This window comes from Astatotilapia calliptera, chromosome 2 (genome assembly GCF_964374335.1).
Source record: "Astatotilapia calliptera chromosome 2, fAstCal68.1, whole genome shotgun sequence".
Lineage (NCBI taxonomy): Eukaryota > Metazoa > Chordata > Actinopteri > Cichliformes > Cichlidae > Astatotilapia > Astatotilapia calliptera.
Genome location: NC_137423.1, coordinates 12,158,730 through 12,183,638, shown reverse-complemented (window position 1 = coordinate 12,183,638; position 24,909 = coordinate 12,158,730). Strand labels below are relative to the sequence as shown.

Genomic DNA, 24,909 nt, shown 5'->3' with positions numbered 1-24,909 from the left:
CAGTCTGGTGCAGGTCTACAATACTTTTCCTGGTGTCCTTCGAAAGCTCTTTGGTCTTGGCCATGGCGGAGTTTGGAGTCTGACTGTTTGAGGCTGTGGACAGGTGTCTTTTATACAGATGATGAGTTCAAACAGGTGCCATTCATACAGGTAACGAGTGGGGGACAGAAAAGCTTCTTACAGAAGACGTTACAGGTCTGTGAGAGCCAGAGATTTTCCTTGTTTGAGGTGACCAAATACTTATTTTCCACCCTAATTTACGAATAAATTCTTTACAAATCCTACCATGTGAATTCATGGATTTTTTTTTCACATTCTGTCTCTCACAGTTGAATTGTACCTCTGGTGCAAATTACTGACCTCTGTCATCATTTTAAGTGGGGGAACTTGCACAATCGGTGGCTGACTAAATACTTTTTTGCCCCACTGTAACTCTGCCTGGGCGTACATGCTCTCACTGATCATCCTCACAAATACAGAGAGTCATATTTATGGTAAATGGTAAATGGCCTGTATTTATATAGCGCTTTACTAGTCCCTAAGGACCCCAAAGCGCTTTACATATCCAGTCATCCACCCATTCACACACACATTCACACACTGGTGATGGCAAGCTACATTGTAGCCACAGCCACAGCCACCCACATATTTAGTTGCTATTGTACCCACAAATCCTGATCTATTGCATTTCACAACTTTCTAATTGCTACAACATGTGTTTATTAAGTTTTCACCTGCAATTGCTATTAAACTTACTGCTCGATGTTAGTCATCACCACCGACACGATGATGGAGGTAGAGGCAAGGGGAGGAGTGGGGCGCGTCAGGTTGTGGAGTGTTAAACCCCCTGTGGTCCGTCTGGAGGACGGAGCAGAAATTAAAGTCTCGCTAATTAGCGAGCGATAAAAATAGTTGTGGAAACGGTCGAATCTGGATCACAGTTTGCACACCGCAGCCTCAGTTCTGACACCACTGAGCTGCTGTCTGCTTCACATACAGAGAAGTCAAAACGCCTTCATCCAAAGTGCTAAAAACATACTGCGCCTGGACTGTGAGAGTAAAATATGAATATGTATTTAAAACCATCGGTTTGATATATCAGGTACAAACACAGTCTGCGTTTCAAGTTTGGGTATTTTCATTTGACAATAGCATAAAAAGTGTATTTGAATATAATTTTACTCAGTTAATGATGGAGGTGAAACAGAAAGAATGTAGTAAAAATGGATATCTCAGATATCTCTCTGCAAAAGAAATAAGAAATCCAGCCAACAATGAGCTGCTCTCGACCTTGAACACATCACTACAAATTCTATTCTCAAATGGAAAAATATATTTTATGTCAGAAATAAATGGCTCCATGCATTAGCAGAGGACACGGTGTTACCCCAAAGCTTCATTTTTGTCTTGGTTTAATAAAAGAGATTGCATGATGAGATTAACCTGTGACCTTTCCTTCTAAAAGAAAACAAAAGATTGATGCATTTAATAAATGTAAATACATCACAGGTCAGCTGCATATCTGCAAACAAATTTGCAACCCATCTCTTTTCATGCCTTAATGAATAAATGATGCCGGTGAATGACGGTAATTCCCTGAGATGTGCACGTTATAATTCTCCATCTATCAGAAAAAAAAAGTGTGGAAACATGTTGCTTTGTACTCGTAATAGTAAAAAGTCTTGTTTGATCCGATTTTTTTTTTTTTTTTTGAATTTTTACGAGTCTAAAATTTGAGTAAAGGACTTCCAGCTCCCCTCTCAGGGGGATTTATAGATAAAACATTATCACCATCATCATCTGCATCAAACTGACTGAAGGGCCTGCAGAGACTTCTTGTCAACAGATTAGGAATCACTCGAAGAGAATTGTCCTCATCATTAATATGTGCATAACATGAACGAGCCGGCACGCCGCCACTGCTGATGAACAATGAGGCCGTTTCATCTTCATCTGAGTGTGACTGTGATGAATATTCAAACGAGGGAAACTCGGCTTTAAACGGTACACAGTGAGCCTCTTAGCTAAATCAGCGCTCGCTCCTTTATTAACATACTCGAATCTGTAATTATGCCCTGTTGCATGTTAGCTTTGCACAACACCACAAAAGATGTGACAAAAGGAAAGCACTGATGCTGTGTGATCAGAACCGCAAGAGCATATTTGCATTTATATAAGAAGCAGCTGAGAGTCAGCGTGTTCACTGTAAATACACTGGGAAAAAAAGGCAAAATCATCCTGTTATTCACCTAATGAATGAGTCTAAAGTATAATAAGTGCAGTAGTTTTTCCTCCAAATATATCCCAAAAAGCCTCATTGCTGTTTACAGTCACCAGATCTCAGAGCTTATTTACTTGTGAGAGATACTCGAACATCGTGTTGGACAGCATCGTCGGAAAAACCTCGCTCAGTTGCAAAGAGACCTGAATTTGTTCTGTTAGCAGGAGGTTACCCAGCATTCTACATCCTGTGCTGTTTTTGCTTTTAGCCTCTTAACATCCACCCAGAATCTTCTGTTGGTGCACATAGGGCCAGGTAAACATCCACCCCACCCAACCCCCTTTCAGATAGGTAAGGCTGAATTGAATTTAAGAAATATAATTTTCCAGTTAAATCCACTCATTTAGCACTTGGATAAAACATAATCAGCACTAAACAGGCTTCTGGTCCACATTAGAGAAGGTGAGTACCTCAGCTTACATAATGGCCAACAGAGGAGAGGAGAAACTCCCTTTGAAGAGAAAGAAACCTCCAGCTGGAACAGGCTCAGGATGGGAATGGTCTGCTTCGCCTGGCTGGGGTGAGTGGAGCAGAGAAAGGAAGTGAGTAACAGCACACAAAGACCTAGAAGGTTCAAGGGGCAGATCAGAAATATGCTGCTCCAGGCAGAGAGAGCTGAAGTGTACACAGGGAGAAACAGAACCTAGAGGAAAAGCAAAAACTATGAGAGAAAGTTAACAGCGTGCAGCCATGGAATATGAATGCATGAAGAGCAGTGTTGGTCAAGTTACTTGAAAAAAGTAATCAGTAACTAATTACTGATTACTTCCCCAAAAAAGTAATCCTGTTACTTTACTGATTACTTATTTTCAAAAGTAATTAATTACTTAGTTACTCAGTTACTTTTTAAAAAACACGATTTACAACCTGAATAGGTGATAAAGTGATAGATCTCTCAGCCCAATTCTACTTTTTCTACATAATCCATCATACAGAATGTAATCAAATGGAAAAGTCCCTTTTTAAAACTTTTTTTATTAGTTTTAATCTTTTAACTTCATGCATCAAGCAAAAATGTAATTATATGCAACATTCACTGACTGGAAGAAATTTGTTTAATATTTAAACCTATTTTCTGCACATTCCAGCACATAATTTTTTTTGTGTTTACACTCAGTCTTTCAAATAGATGCAAGTAAAACACAGCAGAAAATAAATAAATCAAAGACTAGCGGTCCTGTTGCTCTATTTTCACCTGTAAAGCAGGAGTGGAGTAGGCGGAGGTTTACCCTGGTGCAGGTGTGCCGCAGCGGTCAGTGGAAGGATACGGCAGTTTCTCTGTGAATTTCCCATTACATGGTAGCGCACTCGGTGCTTGCTTGGAAGTTTAGGGGGGGTTTTTTCGCTGTAAAAATAAGTTTTCTTCCCACGCACAATGCTAATGGACGCTAATGTTTCTGTCACTTTTTATGGAATCAAACTTAAAGTAAGGTCAGTACTTCCACACTTTAAACGCTGCACGCTCATACTCTCTCCCATACTCGATATATGATCCACTGTTGATCTGCACACAGCTGTTGTCACAAACGTAGCACTTGCTTACATGAGACATTCTCGCAAAAAAATCACAGTTTTAGTAACGCAGTAACGCAGCGTTCCTACGGGAAAGTAAAGGTAATCTAATTACCGTTTTTGCAATAGTAATCCCTTACTTTACTCGTTATTTGAAAAAAGTAATCGGATTACCCATCTCTGATGAAGAGTGACAGAGAGAGGGAGGAGCAGTGTCCTGCAGCGTTTATGACACAGGTGCAACAATGAGTTCATTATGAAAACCTCTGACAGAAACAGGTTCAGGTCTTGATCATCTAGATGGGAGAAGATGTTCTTTCACATAAAAGAACCATTTTTAAGTATGTTCCAGAACAAATTCTTCTTAACCAGCACACCAGAATTTAAATGCCCCGATACAAAGTTTAGATGGTAAATGGACTGATTCTTATATAGCGCTTTTCTACTCTCCCGGAGTATACAACATGCCACATTCACCCAATCACACCCATTCTCACAAGCACTTTCTCTATACATAGTGCTTTCTAAGTGCATTCACACTCCGATAAATGCATCGGAGAGTAACTTGGGGTTAGTATCAAGGATACTTGACATGCAGACTGGAGGAACCATCAACATTCCGATCAGTAGATGACCTGCTCTACCTCCTGAGCTACAGCCGCTGATGATGATGTACCCATGATAGAATAGCACGCTGACAATCACAGCTCGACACTGCTGGTGTCTCTTTTTGTGTCTGTGTGGAGATGCATCAGTTTATGGACACAGTGAGACGAGCAGCACGGGACCCACTCGTCACCGACGGTAAACATTCAGTTCAGTTTTATTTATACAGCATCAAATCACAACAACAATTGCCTTTATATTGTAAGGTAGACCCTACAATAATACATAGAGAAAAACCCAACAATCATATGACCCCCTATGAGGATGCACTTTGTCGACAGTGGGGACGAAAAACTCCCTTTTAACAGGAAGAAACCCTAACCAGCACCAGGCTCAGGGAGGGGTGGCCATCTGTCGCGACCGGTTGGGGAGAGAGAAGGAAGACAGGATAAAGACACGCTGTGGAAGAGAGCCGAAGGTAAAGTAAGTGAAAATAAAAAAGTAAAAAACAAGTGCAAATGAAACTAAATCAAAACAAAGTGAAGTTGCACACACACTCTAAGAAATGAAACATGGGCTTTTTTAAAATTAATTCTTAGTTTTATGTTCAATATACTTAAAATTGTTAATCTTATGGGTGTAATTAATATTTTTAAATTTGATTTAATTAATTCTATACCGTTTTAATGTTAAATAATATTGATATTTCCAATTTATTGAACACATTTAATTAAATCCAAAGAGCCCTTTCCACATCCTTTCTGAGCATGCGCAGAGAATGAAAAAAAAATCTTCGCGCATACGCATTGACCTTCTTCATCGACACCACAGTGTGCTTTGGCCACGTGTCTGGAAAGAGGGATTAATCACGATTCATCCGTTGGAGTTAAGGTAATTTCTTCCTATTTTTAATAGAATATAATTTAACTAGTACTTTGTGATAATATATGGCGTATATTTTTCCGGTAAATATGTGGGCAGTATGTGTTCTGTAGGTTGTAGCATTTTGCTAGCATTGGAAACATTCATTTGCATATTGTCTCATCTGCGTTTAAAATTTCATTCGAACTCCGAATAGCACACTTATTTTATTTGTTTTATTGCACTATCAAGTTAGGAGAACGTTAGCCCGAACAAGAATTGGGATACATGTGCAGTGATTGTCGACGAGTCCATACTCTGTTTCACTGAAGAGAACCGCTAGCTGCGTAGTTTGCATATCTTCGCGCATCAAGTCTCAAAGAGACCTCTGAAGGTGACCCCTGCTTGCCCCCAAAAATAAAATCAAGTATACTGGGTGGTTATTGCTCCGTTTGTTTGCTACGGTGTCAAAGATATTGCACTTTTACTTAATAGGTCATTGAGAGTTGAAGAGCCCCCCCCCCCCCCCAAGCAAAACGACAACGGCCAAAAATAGGCCAAAACATGCCACAAAATGCTCTGCTTGGTTAGTGCTTGTTTGCCGGTAAAATGAACATTTGTGCTGCTACGGTTAACCGGTTATTAATGTTTTATTTTTCCGCGATGACGTCACGGGCGTCGAGGACGCTCCCCGTGCTTACGGGCGCGAGTGATCGTCCGGGTGATGTAGAAGTCGTAGGAAATGCTCGCTCGCACCCGAGCATTTTGTGGCATGTTTTGACCTATTTTGGGCCATTTTCGTGTTGCTTTGGGGGGGGGGGGGGGGGGGGACTCTGAATGACCTATTAAATAAAAGTGTAATATCTTTGACACCTAGCGATACAAACGATGATTTTACCAGCACAAACCGATACAAACGGAGCACTAGCCACCCAGTATACTTGATTTTATTTTTGGGGGCAAGTGGGTCACGTTCACAGACTGGGCTGCTCCGGTATATAATGGTAAACGTGCTCACAGGAACAGATTTATGAAATGAGTAATAGAAATTTTGGAGCATTTGAAATTTAACTTGTATTATTAATACATTTTAAAAGAAACAGGATTGTTCTTAAGTTTAGACCATCTCTGTGCTACCCCTTTGCATGTGTCTCACTGTACACGATTAATTTTTTCTGTTTTTCTTTTTCTCTCAGGTTGCTGGTTGTGGAATTTGGAGCTGCGGAGATTTGAGCTGTGCTCCAAAAGTGCATGTTGAAGGTACCTAATGCTTTCATATTATTTACTTTTTCCTTAATACGCAATTTTACATTTTGAATTCTCTTATTTGGTCTTTTAGGTTATCACCACAGTTCCACTGCTGTCCACATTCATGAGCAGTCTTGACCAGTACTCTGACCAGTTGATGAAGATTCTACGAAAAAAAGGAGGGGAAACAGCGCGGCGGATCACAGCAGCGTTGTCTGCAATTTCACAGGTATTCTGTCTTGTTATAATCAGAGATGGGCAGTAACGCGTTACTTGTAACGCGTTACTGTAATCTGATTACTTTTTTCAAGTAACGAGTAAAGTAAGGGATTACTATTGCAAAATCGGTAATTAGATTACCGTTACTTTCCCGTAGGAACGCTGCGTTACTGCGTTACTAAAACCGTGATTTTTTTTTGCGAGAATGTCTCATGACAGTGACGTAAGCAAGTGCGACGTTGGTGACAGCAGCTGTGTGCAGATCAACAATGGATAATATATCGAGTGCGGGAGAGAGTATGAGCGTGCAGCGTTTAAAGTGTGGAAGTACTGACCTTACTTTGAGTTTGATTCCATAAAAAGTGACAAAAACATTAGTGTCCGCTGTGCGTGGGAAGAAAACTTCTTTTTACAGCGAAAAAAACCCCTAAACTTCCGAGCAAGCACCGAGTAGCTACGACGTAATGGGAAATTCACAGAGACACTCGCGCGGATTCTTCAACTGACCGCAGCACACCTACACCAGGGTAACCCTCCGCCTACCCTGCTCCTGCTTTACAGGTGAAAATAGAGCAAAAGGACCGCTGAGTCTTTGACTTTATTTATTTTCTGCTGTGTTTTACTTGCATCTGTTTGAAAGAGTGAGTGAAAACACAAAAAATATTTTATTTTATGTGCTGGAATGTGTAGAAAATAGGTTTAAATGTTAAACTAATTTATTCAAGTCAGAGAATGTTGCATATAATTAAATGTTTTGCTTGATGCATAAAGTTAAAAGATTAAAACTGATAAAACAAGTTAAAAAAAGAGACTTTTCCATTTGATTACATTTTGTATGATGGATTATGTAGAAAAAGTAGAATTGGGCTGAAAGATCTATCACTTTATCACCTCTTCAGGTTGTAAATCGTGTTTTTAAAAAGTAACTAAGTAACTAAGTAATTAATTACTTTTGAAAATAAGTAATCAGTAAAGTAACGGGATTACTTTTTGGGGGGAGTAATCAGTAATTAGTTACTGATTACTTTTTTCAAGTAACTTGACCAACACTGGTTATAATGTTCTGTAACTAATAGATTAGTTGCAGGTTGATCTCAGGTCTGGTTATTAACCTGTATTTTTAACTTTCTTGGGTCATTTTATGCTTGTTCTCTCCTGCGTTATACTTCTCATCTCGCTTTTGGCTTATATTCTGGACTTGGTCCTGACACAAAGCAGAACTAAGTAACTCATGCCCCTAGAGGCCATAAGTGCCGTTGCTGGCATTGTAGCTTTTTTCTTTTCTTTTTTTGTTACTCATTAATTGTCCAAAGGAATAATTAGCTACACTGAGAAAAGACAAAGGCAGACAACATTTCACATTTCGCCACAACTCAGTGACACAGTAGATTATTTTTTTTCACTCAAACTTGGTATAAATACTGCAAATGTGGTGGTAGCCCGCATACCTCATATTAACGTGACAGTGTGTAGTTTTTTGTCATTAATTTTTGGAAATCTCTATCAAAATGTTTTTGATTCCTTTGAACAGTACTCCTATGCAACAACACTTATCTTCCTTCTTTCGGGTGGTACACCACGCTAAAGCTGCATTTTCCACGACCCAATGTATCGCAATCAGTGTAATTGGACTCATAACTTATAATCTTTATGGGAATGAATTGGTAAGCTTCTCATTCTCTAACACAAAAAACTACTTGCTTGCAAAAAGCATGTTTAAAATTACTTAAACAATTATGAATTGGTTAAAAAACAATAAAAATTGACTTAAGTTCTGTGGGGGTCTCTAAAAACTTCAAAAAAGTAATTGCGCCGCATGTGTTGTTGTTTAGAGTTCCCGAATCGAAGTGAAGCGTGAATGCATCCTTAAAGCTGTGATTATATACCTGAATGAGAACCCTGAAAATCTCATCAAAGAGTACATGGTAAGTTTATTTTTAAAGGGATATTCCACCCCTCAGTAAAATTTTGACTGTCATAATTCCCAGAGTTTTGTAAGTTGAAAAATGTATTTTCTAAACAAGCCCAGGCATTCTCCTGTTCAGGCAGCAATCAGTTTTCTTTAAATTAGCTTACAACAATAAAGTGCATGGGAAATACTAGGATTTTGTTTCCATTCACTTACATTGTTTTATGCGAAACTAAAGAAAATGACCCTGGTCAGCAGAATATTGATAATATTATTAATGCATACTCCTTCTGCCCTCTGTCCATGTTTCATGTATCTTCTTCTTGGTCTTTATTTGGTGATAGTCTTAAATCCACATTTTTCTTTGGTCTGTTCTCCTCAATCTCATTCAGGGATATGTGTAATTAAGATAGTGTGGACCATTTTAACTAAAATGGAGTGAATAGATAGATGATGCAAGGACCAAAATACAATGGATTTAAAATATTTCTGTCCTTTTCAGGATTTCAACGTGATGGAAGCTGAAGAGCTTGAGAGGATGGATTTGGCGTGTTTATAAAATAATCCATGAAGGAGCACAGCCTGATTACTCCCTTGAAGATGTTGGCATCATTATCGAGAGATGCACAGTCTTGCAGGATCTTCACGATGTGGCGAGCGGGTGTGCACTTTTGTTTGGGCTAATTTACTGCCTCAATCTGAGTTACCCAAAGCCACTTCGCTACACATTTGAGTTCTTCCAGAAGGTGCTCATGGGGCTGGAAGACAAAAAACTGTCTAACAAAATACAAGTGCTGAAGAACAAACTCTGCCAAAAGGAGACGCAATGACTCTTCTAGATTGAAATGTCTCCCAAAATAAGTGCTCTGTTTTACTGTTTAAAAGTTTATAAATATATATATGTTGATCCTTGTTTGTAAATATTTTGTCATAGTTTTTAATATTTAGGAGATTTACTCTTTTGATTGTGGAAAAGAAAACATAATTCAGAAACTGAGTTTTTGGAACTGAGGACAAAATTACGCAGATGGACATATTTTCTTGTTTCACAACATTTTCTTCAGTTTGAGTTGCTGTGGTAATTCTGCAGACTGTAGCCATTGCAGACCTACAACTGTAGATCCTGAAATCATCCTACTCCTCACTACACTGTCACTTAGTTGAAACTGGAAAGTTGTTTCAGATGTTTACATTTTATTTTACACACTTCATTTAATGTTGCATTATGCTGTGTTGTTTCCCTGTTTAAGCTTTGCCTCATTGAAGGCTTTTGTTCAAGTTGTTAAAGCAACACAATTTTTTTTTTTTTTTTTTTTTTTGTATTTACACTTCATATTAGTTCTCGTGTACCAGGTTTCCATTGTAGGTCAAGGATCTTGAGTGTTATAACCCATATGGAAAAGATATATATAAATCTTATAAAGTTTGTATCTGTCTTGTGTGAAACTTGTATGAAAAGCATATAAGAGTGAAAACAGATATAAGATCCCGTGAAAAATTATATAATGAAACTTGTATGTTTTGGATACTTACTAAAACAATGTATGAAAGTAATGAGAAAGTGGCCACTTTCATGAGTAAATCATGTAAGCCTTATATGATTTACTCATGAAAGTGGCCACTTTCATGAGTAATCACATATAAGTTTTTACTATTTCTTTTCCATATGGGAAATGTTAAAGTGTATGTGCAAACAAATGTGAAAAGGTTCTAAGGTTGTCACCTGTACTCAAGTTAAGTACTGGATTTTTGGTCTCAGCATTTAATTAAGAATATTTTGAGATTTGCTATATGCATTTTTTTATTGTAAAATTTATTATATAATAGAAAACTTGTAATTCTGAATCCGATTTTTGGAACTGGGGACTAAATCGTTTTTACCTTTTTGTGTCACTTAACTATTTTCTGTACTGTAATTGCATTATACAGTGATTTTTAAGTTGCTGTGGTAAATCTGCAGATCTGACTATAATCACAGTTGTATTGAATTTGACATCTTACGGCACACTACAATGTCACTTTGTTGAAACTCGGAAAGTTGTTTCCAATGTTTAAATTTTGGTCATGCACTTTAAGCATTTAATATTGCCTTATGCAGTGTTGTTCCCTGTAGAAGCTTTGCCTTGTCAAGGCTCACCGTAAATAAAGTTGTTGATGCAGCACCCTTTTTTTGCATTTACACTTTATGTAAGCTTTAGTGTAAGAGTTTTCTATTGAAGTGCAAGGATCTTGAATGTTATAAATGGTAACTCGTGAGCAAGTGTAAAAAGGTTTTTGAGTTGTCACCTGTACCCTGTAGTTAAGTGTTAGACCTTTGCTGAAGACCTCTGAAAGGTCCAAACACCTAATTACAATGTATAGATGACAACTCAGGAACCTTTCTAGACTTGTTTTGTTGATACCTAAACATTTAGCATATAGATGAAACTATTAATTAAATCATAATTAATCAAATTAATTAGGTCCAAAACGCAATCTAAATGGTGCCATTAAATTCAAATTAATATTGTCAATTGAACCTAAAGCAATACAGTTAATAAAATGAACAAAGTGTTTAAATTCTAATTAATGGTGTTAAATAGTAACAATGAAAGGAAAGCTGTTGCTTTTATAGAACAATTTCACTTCTGATATACATCACCATTGAAATTGCAGATAACAACCATATTGATTTATGTTTAATTGACCAGGTTTTGTGGAAAAGATTGCCTTAACTTTGTCAATTAAATCCAACGTTTTATTTCTTAGAGTGCAGGACACCGAGCCACAGCTGACATAGCTGTTAAATAAATAACTTGCTAATAAAAACACATTCTCAAATCATGTGCATTACTTGAATGTTCAGATAAGCTTTAAATCGGCAGGGGCAGAGATTACAGCAATAAAAAAAATAGAGCCACGAAGGACATTTAGAACTCGACACCTTCAAATATGAAAACAGAAAATGGGAAATCAGGAGCCAGACTTCACCCCCCCATGCCAATGATGAAAATTCTGATATATGGTGCAGCCCAGAGACTACAACAGCCAAAAGGCATGCTAACAAACACAAAGAAGTAAAATTGTGTAAGTCCAACAGAACAAAAGTTGAATAGTAATGTTCAATGAATGTATAAGTAAGCAGTCCTTCCAAGTATACGGGAGCAAGACCCAGAGCCTTTTATATTTGCATTATCTTTATTTTAACATGTGCTTTTGCTCTTCAATTTAAATAAAAATGAGTAATTCTACTAAAACATAGAAAAATGATGTGAAAAAACATTGACACTTTCTTTTATCATAAGCTTAAAATAAGATTTCGGTTGGCTTCATGTTCACTCACAGCAATTCAAATCTAAAAGTGAACATAAACATCAAAGCGGACGTTCAAACCCTAATCATAAAAAAACATCTCTAAAGGATAAACATGTTTTTAAAACTGTATTTTTTACAGTGTGCAGGCAACCCAGGCTGCTGCTGAAGATCTGTGGACCGAAGAGATTATCTGGATTTATCAGCTTTGGCCATTTTACCAGAGATTTTCATTTTTTCTCCATCAGTTAGATGAAAAACAAACCTGCATGAATACAAATCAAACACCCCCATTTAGAAATGGAAGATGACTGGATCAGATTTACCTTCCTGATAGCAGTGGCAAAGAGGATTTTGTTGGAGTGGAGTCCACATGGCGCTCACATGTGTTCACTGTCATCAGAAACACAGCAAAAGTGGAGATCTCCAAACAAACATCATGAAGCAGGAAGATAAGACGCAACGCAGAGAGCGAGAGAGCGAGCGAGAGAGGATTAAACAGATTAAACACTGAAGTCAAACTGTCAGAGCTGCACGATGTCTGCACACAGACCTGCAGTCCAAGCTCATACAAACCACAACACAAAAGTGTTTGCATGAAGCAAATTAATCGAAAGACAACAAATAAAAACATAAAACAAACAATTTAGAGTCATATTTAGAAATAAAATAGAAATAAATGATTGACGAAAAAAAAAAACTACTTGCAACAGGAGAAATCACTGTGAAATCATAAGCAGTCAACGTGGATTTCCAGCAACTCCCGTAATTACATCAGTTGTTTGTGCCGTGTGAAATGGCTCATGTAAGTGTGTGCAAAATGAAATATCATCTAGAATCGTAACTACCAAACAAATATGCGTCACTTTTTAGTTTGGATAGTTTGGATCCGAAGCAACAAACTCGAGCTGTAGGAGCGCTGTGCTAGCAAGAGTGTGTATTTACAGTGTGTCCAGCTGGGTGTGTGGCAGTCTGATGCTGCATGTGTACTTGACACAGAACATAAAACAGTGTGAGGTTGTAGTGTGTATCTTGTTTGTGCATGTGTGATCAGTAGAAACTGTTTGTGTCTTCCTTTCACTTTAACCCTGCAGGCGTTGCCCTGGGCGTTCCAACCCCTGCACAAGAACTCCCAAACACACACACACACACACACACACACACACACACACACACACACACACACACACACACACACACACACACACACACACACACACAAGCCTGAATCAGAGCTGCAGTTTTTTTGAGCAGTGTCCTCCAGGTTTCATCCCAGAAGGCTGTGCTACCCGTGCTCCCAACTGATAAACCTTTAATGAAGCTAGGCTAGCAGCTTCTATCTGCTTCAGCTGAACATGGTGTAGATACAAGTTCTAGGAACTACAAAATTCAAAGCTCTTCATTACTCTGGCTGTTGTGAAGTTTGGGTTTGGTGTCACACTGCAGAAAAACTGGGAGCAAATCAGACGCCTCGCTTAGTTTCCTAGACATTTGCACCAGAAGCTTAGATGAAATCAAGACACATCTTCTCATTTAGGCAGAAGGTATGTCTGATATGTCCAGGATATGTCCCTCAACGCACACATTAAACAGACATAATGGATGCCTTCTTTCATTTGTGTCGTATTGAAGTAATCGAAGAACATCCTGTCTCAGAGTGATGCCGAAAAAGAATTCATGCATTTGATGCTTTTAGGCCCGACTATTGTAACTCTATTACATTAAAAACTCCATGAAAAACCTTCAGTCGATCCAAAATGCTGCAGAAAGAGAACCGACAGAGACTAGAAGCATTCTCTATATTAGTTTCTCTTCATTGGCTCTCGGTTATATCCTCATAGGTCTGTAAGGCTGGAGGTTTATTTCTGGTTCTAATTGTCGAGAAGAAGAAGCAGAGCCTTCAGCTGCACTGAACTACTGTAATACTTTATACCAGGGGTGGGGAACTCCACGCTTCAAGCTATCGTGTCCTGCAGGTTTTAGATCTCACCCTGGGTCAACACACCTAAATCAAATGATTAGTTCATTATCAGGCCTCTGGAGAACTTCAAGATGTTGAGGAGGTAGTTTAGCCATTTAAATCAGCTGACACATCTAAAACCTAAGGACACTGGCCCTCGAGGCCTGGAGTTCCCCCACCCCTGCTTTGTACATTACAGGACCTACAGGAACCCTCGTGCCATGAAGCTCCTGGTGCACAGATTTTATGCCCACGTTAATGTCAGAGGTGGTTCAAAGAGCTACATCTCTCCCCTGTGTTCATATGAGATAAGAACGTTTTAGTGCCTGAGCAGAGATTCAATCAGAAAACCTCAGGACTTCCAGCCACTGCTCAAGCAAAACTAGTTCTTTCAGCTCCTTTCTTTCGGGTCACACCGTGGATCATCTGTCTCTCTGCATTTACATGTCCTCCTTCACTACATCCATGAATATTCTCTGTGGTCCTCCTCTTTTTCTCCAGCCTGGCAGCTCCCTGTTCAAACAATCGACTAGATTCTATTTGTGTAGTTTTTCAAATAGTTTAATATTTAAAAAGGACGACTTTTGTTTTGCTTCCATGAAAACTGGAATAGTTTCCCCAGATATCCTCTAAGGATACTAGAGCTTAATGGAGGTCAAAATGTCCATTGTTAAAATGTCCTGAATGTAAGGAAGTTAACGTTTATTCAGACAGATGCATAATTATTTACCAGTTGTTGTTTTTCACTCTTGTATTATTCCATGGTGAGCTTGTCTTCCAGATTAATCTTTTGTATGTGGATGTATTTGGCACTCTGTGAATTTCTTGGCTGACAGACAAATAACTGCTCACAGCTTGCTCACACTGTACTATCAGTCAGATATTGACAGCAGCTCCTTCCTCTTTTAGTTTTTGCTGTGCTCAAGTGAAAAAAGCCACAACGATGCTGTTGTTACTTTCTCTGCAGGAAGAAAAAAAAAGTTGCTTGCTTTCCTTTCTCTGAAATTAAAATCCTAAATTCAGTGCCTTTGACACAGCAAGCTCGGTGCGCTGAACAAAAGAAGTCTGGAGCCACAAACTGTCTGCAAATTATCTTTAATAGCGAGAGAAAGTTTTCAGCTAAACCCAAACACCGGCTGCTTTCATTGTTTCAGTAAACTAAACCCACAAAGACTCAAAACAGAACAGCATATAAGTGATACTCGGCACTGAGATCTTCTGGTCACATTAACAGCTCTTCTAAAACAAAAAGTCAGAAATGTCAAGTAACAAAAAGCCTATTTCAACAAAGCTTCAAAAGCTGTTTGCGTTTCCAGTTTTGTTACAGCAATCTGGCTTCAACTGACACAATCCAGCATTGTCTGATCCAATATTTTTATTATAAAACAACCAGAAAAAATAAGTGACTCCTGTTACACTGATGATTTAGGCCACTTCTTGGTCATTCACACACAGAATTTAACTGTAAACTAATGTTTACTAGGTTGTCTACAACTTTAAATCAACAGATCTCTTAAAAACAATAATCAAAAGCTCGTTTTCAAAGAGAATCCATGCAGTGACTTTGTCATCAGAGTTACTGTCCAAGCAATCAAGTCCAGCAGGCACACAATCAAAACTCTAACAAAGACAAGGGTCCTGATAGCTGTTTGGACCGCAGCAGCAACACTCGCGCCCTCACAAGGAGTAAGAAGACCTTCAGAGAATAGCAGGGGCCGTATTTGAATTGCACACTTGTTTCCTGAAGACTATAGAGCAATATTCAGGCATTTTCCAGCAGTGTTTAATATCTTAGATTGTCTGTAAACTTTATCCAAAATTTAGTGCACCACAAATCCTCTAAAGACACACCAAAGGTAACAGAAGCTCTACCATCATGCACTGCAGCCTGTCTGCTCTCAGAAAATAAAGACAGAGGCATCGGAGCCTTTGGCGCTAATGTGATTTGCCCACTGAGAGTGCTTGGTGCGCATAAATGCTCCAGAGACGTCTCAGCCGTCTCTTCTGCCCAAACAGCAAGATTTTAATAAAATAGTATAAAAACACATACAGAGACCACGTTTGAGAGTTTCGCTTAAATAATGTTATTCTGTTAAGTAACTCGCTTGTGAAATATTTGCAGTATTGGAAATTCATTGTCGTCCATCTATTTTTCATAACCGCTTGCTATAAAAGTTTTAGGCTTCAGATCACCTGTGACCTGGAGCCTCCAATGGTGACAAGCGGGGTACAGCGTGGGTCCCCAGCCCGACGCAGGGGTCTTCAGATATGGTTGTTTGATATCCCAACAAAAATGGTTGAAAGGGCGACGTTATCGCCAGGCTTAGAGTTGGATGTACTATGGTGGCAAAAAATGAATAGATGGACGTTTACATTATTTCCAGTCCGTTTACATTAAACTGTGTTGCAAACAGTTCACTGTGTGCTCAGTTAGGACAGGAAATGGGCCCAACAGCTGGAAGTCACTGGTTTGAGTAACTGTGCATAGTATTTTTTGGTTGTTCTTTAATGAGAGAATGGTGAGCCAATGGTTGTTTTACACCTTTCCTGATATATATGAGATATATCAGTAAGGTGGAGAGTGCTCTGATCTGTCTTAAGAAGTGTGTTGAAAAAAATCCAGAGTTCACCGTGGTTCAGGGGGTTGGGAAGCTCATCTTGTAACCAGAAGGTTGCCGGTTTGATCTCCAACGCTGTCCGTCTTGGTTGTTGTGTCCTTGGACAAGACACTTCACCTATTGGTGATGGCGCGATATGGCAGCCTTGCTTCTGTCAGTCTGCCCCAGGGCAGCTGTGGCTACACCAGTGTGTGAATGAATAGTGGAATTGTAAAGTGCTTTGAGGGTCTCAAAAAGCACTATATAAGTACAAGCCATTATTATCAAGTTCAACAAGTTCTTTATTCAGATCTATGGTAGTTGTTAACATAGCAACAACTGTCTTTCCTGGAAAACGGTTCAAGACATACAACCATCCATCATAATATAGGTAGATTAAAAAGAAAAACTAGACTAAAAATGAAATAGATAAAACCCAAACAGATGAGGGCAGATGGAGCCAGCAGCTCCAAGCTGCCTGATTGGCTGTATATTTATAATAGCAGCATGTGCACGCTTTGTGTGTGTGCCGTTATTATAAAAATGCAATCAGACTTTAAAACACGCAAAAAATCGTTGCAGAATGCCGGATTAACCTGTTGCATCAACATTACGATCCCATAACATACCGATGGACATAGCGAGGTCAGTGGGCTGGTCCCAACAGCAGCCAGTGTAGGGACTGAAACATGGACACAAGCTACCGTCCCAACTTGTCTCAAGACAACTATAAATCCTGCTTCAAAGAGACCAGCCATCAACAGACCAGCTGTTGGCCTGTAGTCTGTAAATGACTACAGACCAACAGCACTCACAGCAGTGATCATAAAATATCTTGAGACACTGACTTTGATTGATATCAAGAAATGGCACAAATAAAAACACAACTTAAAAAACATCTAAAAATAGTCACTGTGAGTCACTCTTTGGTCGTTGAGGTTTTATTTTGAATATTGCAGAGTCTTTATCCTATAATATTAAAAACTGAACTGGAGTTTGCTGATAACATTGCTGTGGTTGGATTTATATCTGGAGATGCCAAGTCAGTGTACACAGATGAGGTGCCGAAGCTGTGTGCTTGGTGCTCTGCTAATAACTCAACGCCAACAAAAGCAAGGAAATGATCACTGACTACAAGACGCAGACGGTGCTCCCGCTCTGCATCAGTGGGGACTGCATTAGGATTTAGATTCATATAATTATTAATTAAAAAAGGGCAATTTCTTTGCAGCTTACCCACACAAACTACAACCTTCTGAAGTCCATATCAGTGAGGATCTCTCTTGGTCTGCTAACATAACAGTGGTGCTTAAAAAAGATGGTGTTTCTTAAGTATGGTGTGGACGAGTTGCACAGAAGAAAAGCTGGTGTTGTCCTTCTACTGTTCCACTACTGACACTGTACTAATGTACAGCACCATAGTTTGGTATGCTGGCTACTCAGTGGCATACAGGAAAGCTGTGCAGAAGGTGATCAGCACTGCCTAAAGAACCATAGGCTGCCCGCTGCCCTCCCTACAGGACATCTTCAGGTTTCGGTGTTTCAGCAGGGGAATGAAAATAAACAAAGACACTTTTAGGAAGCTGTCTGGGCTTTCACAACTCATGTATTCAACAACTGGGTATAATAGCTATTCTGTACTGAATGGCATCTCTTTAATACAGTCATGTCCTAAATGTGCAAAAGTGTGTGCTGCTACTATTACTACTACTAATAATAATGTGATTCTTTATTTATAATAACACTATTATTACATTGCCACCTAGTCCTGAGTTCCTGAGTTGTGTGGAAGCAGCCTAAGCAGAGAAGCCACCTCCTCCAGCTCATCTGGGAGAACAATGAGGCATTCGTAGCCCAGCCTGAGAGAGACGTAATCTCTCCATCGTGTCTTGGTCCTCCTCCGGAGCCTCCACCTAGTAGGTCATGTCCGGAACACCTCACCCAGAAGGCGCCCACAAGGCATCCTATTAGGAACCACCTCAGTTGGTGTCTTTTGATGTGGAGGAGTAACAGCTATACTCTGAGTACCTCCTGAATAGCTTAACTTCTCACTCTGATTCTTCAGAGAAAACTCATTTTATCTGTTACATCATTCTCTTTGTCTTTACCTAAAAGCTTGTAACCATAGGAGAGTACAGGGATGCAGATCAAGCAGTACATCAACACCTGGATTTAAATTTAACTCTGTACAAGTCAATCTGTCAATCTCCCACTACTCTATCCCAACACTTGTGAACACAGGACCCCAAGATACTTGGAGTCAACCATCAATAAATGACATACATAAACAATCATTTCTAAAACAAGCATCATTTACTGTAAGTATTATTTACTGGTGGTGATTTCGGAGTAAATAACAGGTGTCTCTTGTAAATGAAACATTGAGTTACCTGTACAAATAAAGGTTCAATAGCAGAAATCCTGGATCTGCGGCTAAAACCAGTTTCCATCCCCCAGGCAATGAGTCAGGTAACAAGCAAGACCATGTACATGCAGTAGGTAAACCCTCTGCGTTCGTCCCCCTGTGTGAGACCATCAACGCCCCATTTTTTGACAGACAAATACAATGTCTTACCACGTGGCCGACTCAAACCACTTTCTTTTGCTGCAGCTTCACCAACTTCCTGAAAATTAAATGAAAGTTGATGGATAACTCTGTGAGTACTATAGGAGATCCAATGCCCATCACAGGCATGAGGGCAAGAGGACACAGTCCTGCTTGATAGTCTAAACCAAGTGTAAATCTGACCTTTATAGACCCATTCCCATTGTAACATTTTGGAGAAATGTGAGAGGTGCCTCATATATGTTGTAGATTTTTTATTTTATTATAGACCTGTGGTGCAACCAGCTACTGTCTGAAATGTATCAACAGATTTCTGCTACATAATAGACAAATTATGTAGAGGTAAATCCGATGTAGTGGGTGAGTGAGTGAGCGGGCAATCTGAATGAAGCTCATATCGAGACAGTTTCATGAAAACAGGCCCTTTTCCCCACAGCAAAACATGAACATGATTGTATTCCATTTATAGGTGTGCTGATTCCAGTGTCCTGGCAATGACTTGCTGAGATACGTCATGCAAGTGAGTCACTGCAAACAAAATCAGTTTTACCCTCTCTTCCTGCTTAGAAAAGCCAAACAGCTGTCGTCCAGCCTGAAGTAGTAAGAAAGCAGGAACAGAGGCTGAGATCGTGACATTCGTGCATTTGTGAAACATCGTGCTGCTGCAGCCAACTGTGAAAATGATGACCTGCTATCCCCACAATGCTTTTATAGTGAACACTGACAAACTGTACCAGGTACATTTAAAAAAAAAAAGTCTTAAAAAACACAATAAACAATACAATAAAAAACAACAACATGTTTTTCTAAAGCCATCATACAAAAAATGCTGTTTCTATCTTACCCGCTCAACACCGGCATGCAGACTGAAGGCAAATTTGTAGGTAGCTCAGATGGAAAAGAAGAAAAAAGTTAATTAAAATCAGTGCAGTGAGCTTAAAGGTGAATGTTAAAGAAAGGGGGTGGGGGTAGGGGGATGTAGGTGACGAGGTGGAGGAGGCTCAGCTAATGAAAATAGTCCCTGAACTTGATTTCCTTAATCACTGCATGTCCCTCTTTCCGTTAATTGAAGATAATTATAGGATTTTAATTTTCTTATGTAGGTTAAAGAGGAGAGTGAGAAGTCAAAGTAGATGGAATAACTGATGCTGATGAAGATGAAGAGGCCAACCGAGTCTATTAGTGACGCACACAGACGGATCGGAGCAGCTACGTCAACATTTAGTTTAGATAACATTCATTAAACGCTGGCAAAACACTGTTATAAAAATCTATCTTCCTGATGTTCAGAATCAGTACAGCAAACCTGACATTTAAAAAAATTCATCTTACATGCAAAAATGAAAACAGGAAAAAAAAAAACAATTACCTGTGAAAAGCAGCAAAATTCTCAACACCTTAAAGATAAAAATGAAAACAGCTCGGGTTGTTAGTTTCATTTAGCGAGAGTGTGGAACCGAAGCAACGTCCAGAAATAAAGCATTTCAAAAAGAGGCATAAATATATTTTATTTTGTGGCTATTCCATTTTTACTCAGATTTTGCAACAAACAATTCAAAATAGGAGGCTGTGCTGATGTAAAAGTATGGAGTTGTATGATAATATTTTGGATTTGACGCAATGAATAATTCTGTTTAAATAAAAATATGCTTATTGTTGTCATTGAGGTTTGTCAATAACTTCTTCCGACTGCTTTTTGGATGAACGAAATCAGCATATGTGACATTTTGGTTTTCTTTTGTTTTTGTATAATTTAATCTTTGTACTCCATGTATTATATGAATTTTGTTAAAAAATATTTAACATTTAAGGTATTTAGTTAACATTTAACTCAGAATTTGTGAACTGAGCCAGATGTCAATAGGTAAAATCATCTAAACTGAAGTTCTTTTTTCCATAGTCAAACTATGAACATGATTCGGTGCTTATTTACACTTGCACTACTGATCTCTTTCATTCAGAGTTTTATGTTTTATTTGAAACATGAAATTAATCAGGACTTCTCAGGTTTTGGCAGTTAAATCAGCCGGTTTTAGAGGTGCAAAGACTGAAATCTTAAGGTTAAATTTATCTCCTCTGAAAAGAGTCCATAAGTAGCTGATGCGCATTTCATCCAGTTACTCTAAAGTCAGTTTTGTCTGTATTTAACCCTTTTTTAAAATTTAAAGATTTACCGGTCTGAGGAGAGTATTGAAAAACAACACAGACTTTAAATGGCTAAAGTGTTTTGATAGCTGTTTCTGTAGTGTACAGCCATTGGCTTCACTCAGTTTGAAAGTTTGTTCTTTTTCTTCCACGTTCAGCACGGCTAACTGAACTAATGGCACAAGGGTTTTCACAGACTAAATGTCTGAAACAGCTTCTGATGTGTGTAATATCTGAGCGATTCTGAACAAAGTGGATGTTTGAATGAAATAAAACAGAAAAGGCTGGAGCTTTAATGCCTGTCTGTGGACAGAGCAGCAGCTAATGCTTTGTGTTGCCTCTCCATTACCTCAGAAATATGAAGAAAACATGAGTATTTGTCTTGGAAATGGACAGCAGTGTTCGGCGGAGCACAATTACAGCCTTTTGTATTGGAGAAAATGGTGTGATCTCGGTCAAATGGAGCTTTTATCAGAAAGTGACCATCTTTTTCCGGCGCTCCCTCAGGGAAGGAGACAAGTCAGAAAAGGGACCGAGCGTCCAGTAATTTGACTTTATTTATGTGATATGTGACAGTGACGATAAAGCAGAGCAGCACCACAAAGCGCTGATTGATCTTTCACAGGCAATCACGATGAGCAAGGAGCAGAAAATAGGCCGGGCGGCGTCTGACGGTCTCATCTGTGAACGGCATTATCTGACACCGGTGAACCTTCACCCGTCACATCTCGACCCATTTCTGAAGGTAAAAAACACGACATTGCAGGTCAGGAGCGCAGTGATGTTGATGATTAATAAAGACAAATACAGACAGACCCCAAACATTTCTTGTCCTTGAGTTCAGTAACAGTCTGAATGGATGTTAAAAGTGACAGTTCTGAGATTTTAGTGTGGGCCACATCTGTGTGAGCTTTGTGATCGTGCACAGAGGGCATTTTACTCCTAACACAAGGCAGTGATTTTGACCCATGAGACATTTTGCAACAACATTTTCTATACGGACTTATTTGCAATGATTGAAGCAGTACTACACCTGAACGCCTCCTGGATGCTCCTCTGCTAATGCGCTCCTCACACTACATCTTCAGTGTGGGTAATTTTAGCTTCACACACTGCTCTGCAAATCCAATATTTTCACAGACTTCGCCAGCTCCTGACTTCATCTTCAAAAATATTAGATTTAATCTTCGCTTTTGCCTGGGAAGATACATATTTCATTATTCTGAGGAGACGGGAGATATTCGTAAGATTGCAAAAATACCTGTTAAAGCATGGGCCACTGCTGCATAACAGGTTAAAAATGGGACCAAATGATGGAGCAATTGTACAGCATGCTTATTTCAGAAATGGCTCTAACTGCTTTTGGGAAATGCAGTGCTTTTATAAAGCTCTTTTTTATGGAGCTGAACAAATAGGTGCAACCTTTCTCTCTGAGATTTTTCAGAATGTGTGTGCTTTGTTGTTGTCACAAGCTACATATTGGTGAATTAAAGGGGAAGCATTTCAAAAATTCACAGTGCCACCAAAATGATTACAATGGAACAACAGAGTACTGTAATTTGTGCGATGGTTGGACCTTTTTCATATTAGGCCTTTTTATAGAGATTTTAGGGGAGATGCTACATGTTCAGCGGTCACGTTGTTGGGTACATCATGCTAGTACTGCATTGGATTCTCATAATTCTCTGATTCAACAAATTGCCGAAAACATTCATCAGAGATTTGGTCCAGTTGACACGATTGACATGGTGATTTTTTTTGGGGGGGGGGGGGGGGGGGGGGTAGAAATGACTGAAAAATTAATAGGCTCTGTTTTGACTTTTGTTCAAAAAAGAATGACTTCATATAAGGAAAAATATATATCACATGTGCAGGACACCTTAAACTAGTTTTTTAATTAAGCAGCAAGGCAGAACAAGGTCAGGGCTGTATCAAGACACGAGGACTAAACCCCAATTCAACCAGACCCAGAACTGATCCAGAATTAAAACAGGACTACAAAAGTTCAAAATCAGGAGTACTTGGGATTTAACCAAGACAGAACCACAATCAGAACTAGATGATAGTAGCACTAAAAATCATCATAGACCTGCACTACACTTGTTTTTTTAATTCTACCAAAGTCCACTATTTAGATTGAGAAAGGTTTATATAATTATTTAGCCTTGTTGTGCAAACAAGCCTGCATAACTTAATAAATATAGAATTTGAAAAATAGCAAACCTAAAAAGAAACACTAGGTACGAGATACATGAGTACCTATGATACGGTGATACTTTTGGTAAACAACCATTTGACTAACATGTGTGTCTCACCTGCTCTTGTTCCATCTCTGTTCCTCTCTCTCCCTCTTTGTGCTGACAATCATCAAATATACAGTTGAAACCAGATATTTACAAACTCTTCAGATCAAAACACAAACACTTTTTTAATTGTAACATCAAATCAGACTAAATGTTTATTTTTTTAGATTGATAAATATAAAAAACACATTTGTTAACTTTAAGAGTAAAGAGAGAAACTATCTGTATTTCTTAATTGCAAATGGCACCAAATTGTATTCAAAATTGAGCCACATTTATGGAGCTCCACAGTTCTTTTCCTGGTGTTTTGGTTGATATCTCTTGATTTTCCCATTTCAAAGAAACAGGCTCTGTGTTTTGCCTTATATGCATCCACAGCTGTGCCACCACTTTACTCACATGGACTCTACTAACCTATCAGAAGCTTCTTCAGCTCAGAATGGAATCGTCTGCAGTTTCTTATTAATTAACAAACTTAGTGTATATGTACTCCTAAATTTAATGAAAGTGATAAAAAATAGACAGCTCTGTCTCTCTTTATTCTGACATTAACTAATTCAAAAGATATTTCAATATTTATCTAAAACAAAAGTTTACTCTAAATTGATGTTGTACAGTAAAAATGTTTTATGTAAATATCTGGTTACAAATGTGAATATCCTGCTGTGTACTGAAATCCCTCTTGTTTTGCATAGAAATATACTGAACAGCATACAAAGCATAATATATAAAATAACATTTACCCGAGTTTTTTCTTTGAAAGAACCCTCTAATGTCCATTCTTATATTTCAGTGCATTACTGAAACCGATTTAGTCGGGGAGGGTAAGAACTGAAAATATAAAATAAACACACGTAAGCTAAGACTCTCTTAAAAAAATAGCATTTGTTCGGCTTTTCATTTCACCATTTGTTGATTCACTTGAAGAGCAAGTAACGTAATATTGGTCAAGTGATCAGTTTGATATCAATCTTTCGTGATACACCGTCATATTTACATTATTTGTACGGTACGAATGATTTGCTTTGGTACCTGCTCAAACTTAAGCTCTCCTTAGTATGGCTGGCTCCGTCTCTCCAACAGCGCACTCACAGGCAGCAGCTGCCCCGCCCCCTCGCTCAGTTGCTTAGTGCCTGAGCTCGGATCATACCAATATCAGGGGGGATTCACGCACAGTCGTAAATTCCCACAGTGTGCACTATGTGCTTCGAATATTGTGTGTACTTTTTGTTTTATACAGTTGTCAGCCAGGCATCTAACTATGAAAAAATTACACTCCAAAAGACCCCGGGCTTCTGACAAAACAACCCGGGCTTAAGCCCAGTAAGCCACCCCCACGCTCCGCCCCTGGATGGCACATTATCCTGGTGGCAGCAGCCATCAGAAGACGGGTACACTGTGGTCATTAAGG

General features: G+C 38.9%; 2 long non-coding RNA genes across 3 annotated transcripts; one reads left to right on the top strand and one right to left on the bottom strand.

The window, feature by feature from the left end:
- The first annotated feature begins 4,734 nt into the window (after positions 1–4,734).
- On the top strand, positions 4,735–10,800 carry LOC145430397 (uncharacterized). 2 transcript variants are annotated; one of them, XR_013910962.1, is made up of 5 exons: positions 4,735–5,290; positions 6,457–6,520; positions 6,600–6,737; positions 8,560–8,652; positions 9,139–10,800. It is a non-coding gene; the product is annotated as an uncharacterized LOC145430397 (long non-coding RNA). The 2 variants fall into 2 exon arrangements; XR_013910968.1 differs by lacking the exon at positions 4,735–5,290 and having other exon boundaries at positions 6,102–6,520.
- Positions 10,528–11,294, bottom strand: LOC145430400 (uncharacterized). The gene is made up of 2 exons (XR_013910969.1): positions 10,929–11,294; positions 10,528–10,885 (listed from the first exon to the last, which is right to left on the bottom strand). It is a non-coding gene; the product is annotated as an uncharacterized LOC145430400 (long non-coding RNA).
- Between the last annotated feature and the right edge of the window lie 13,615 nt (positions 11,295–24,909).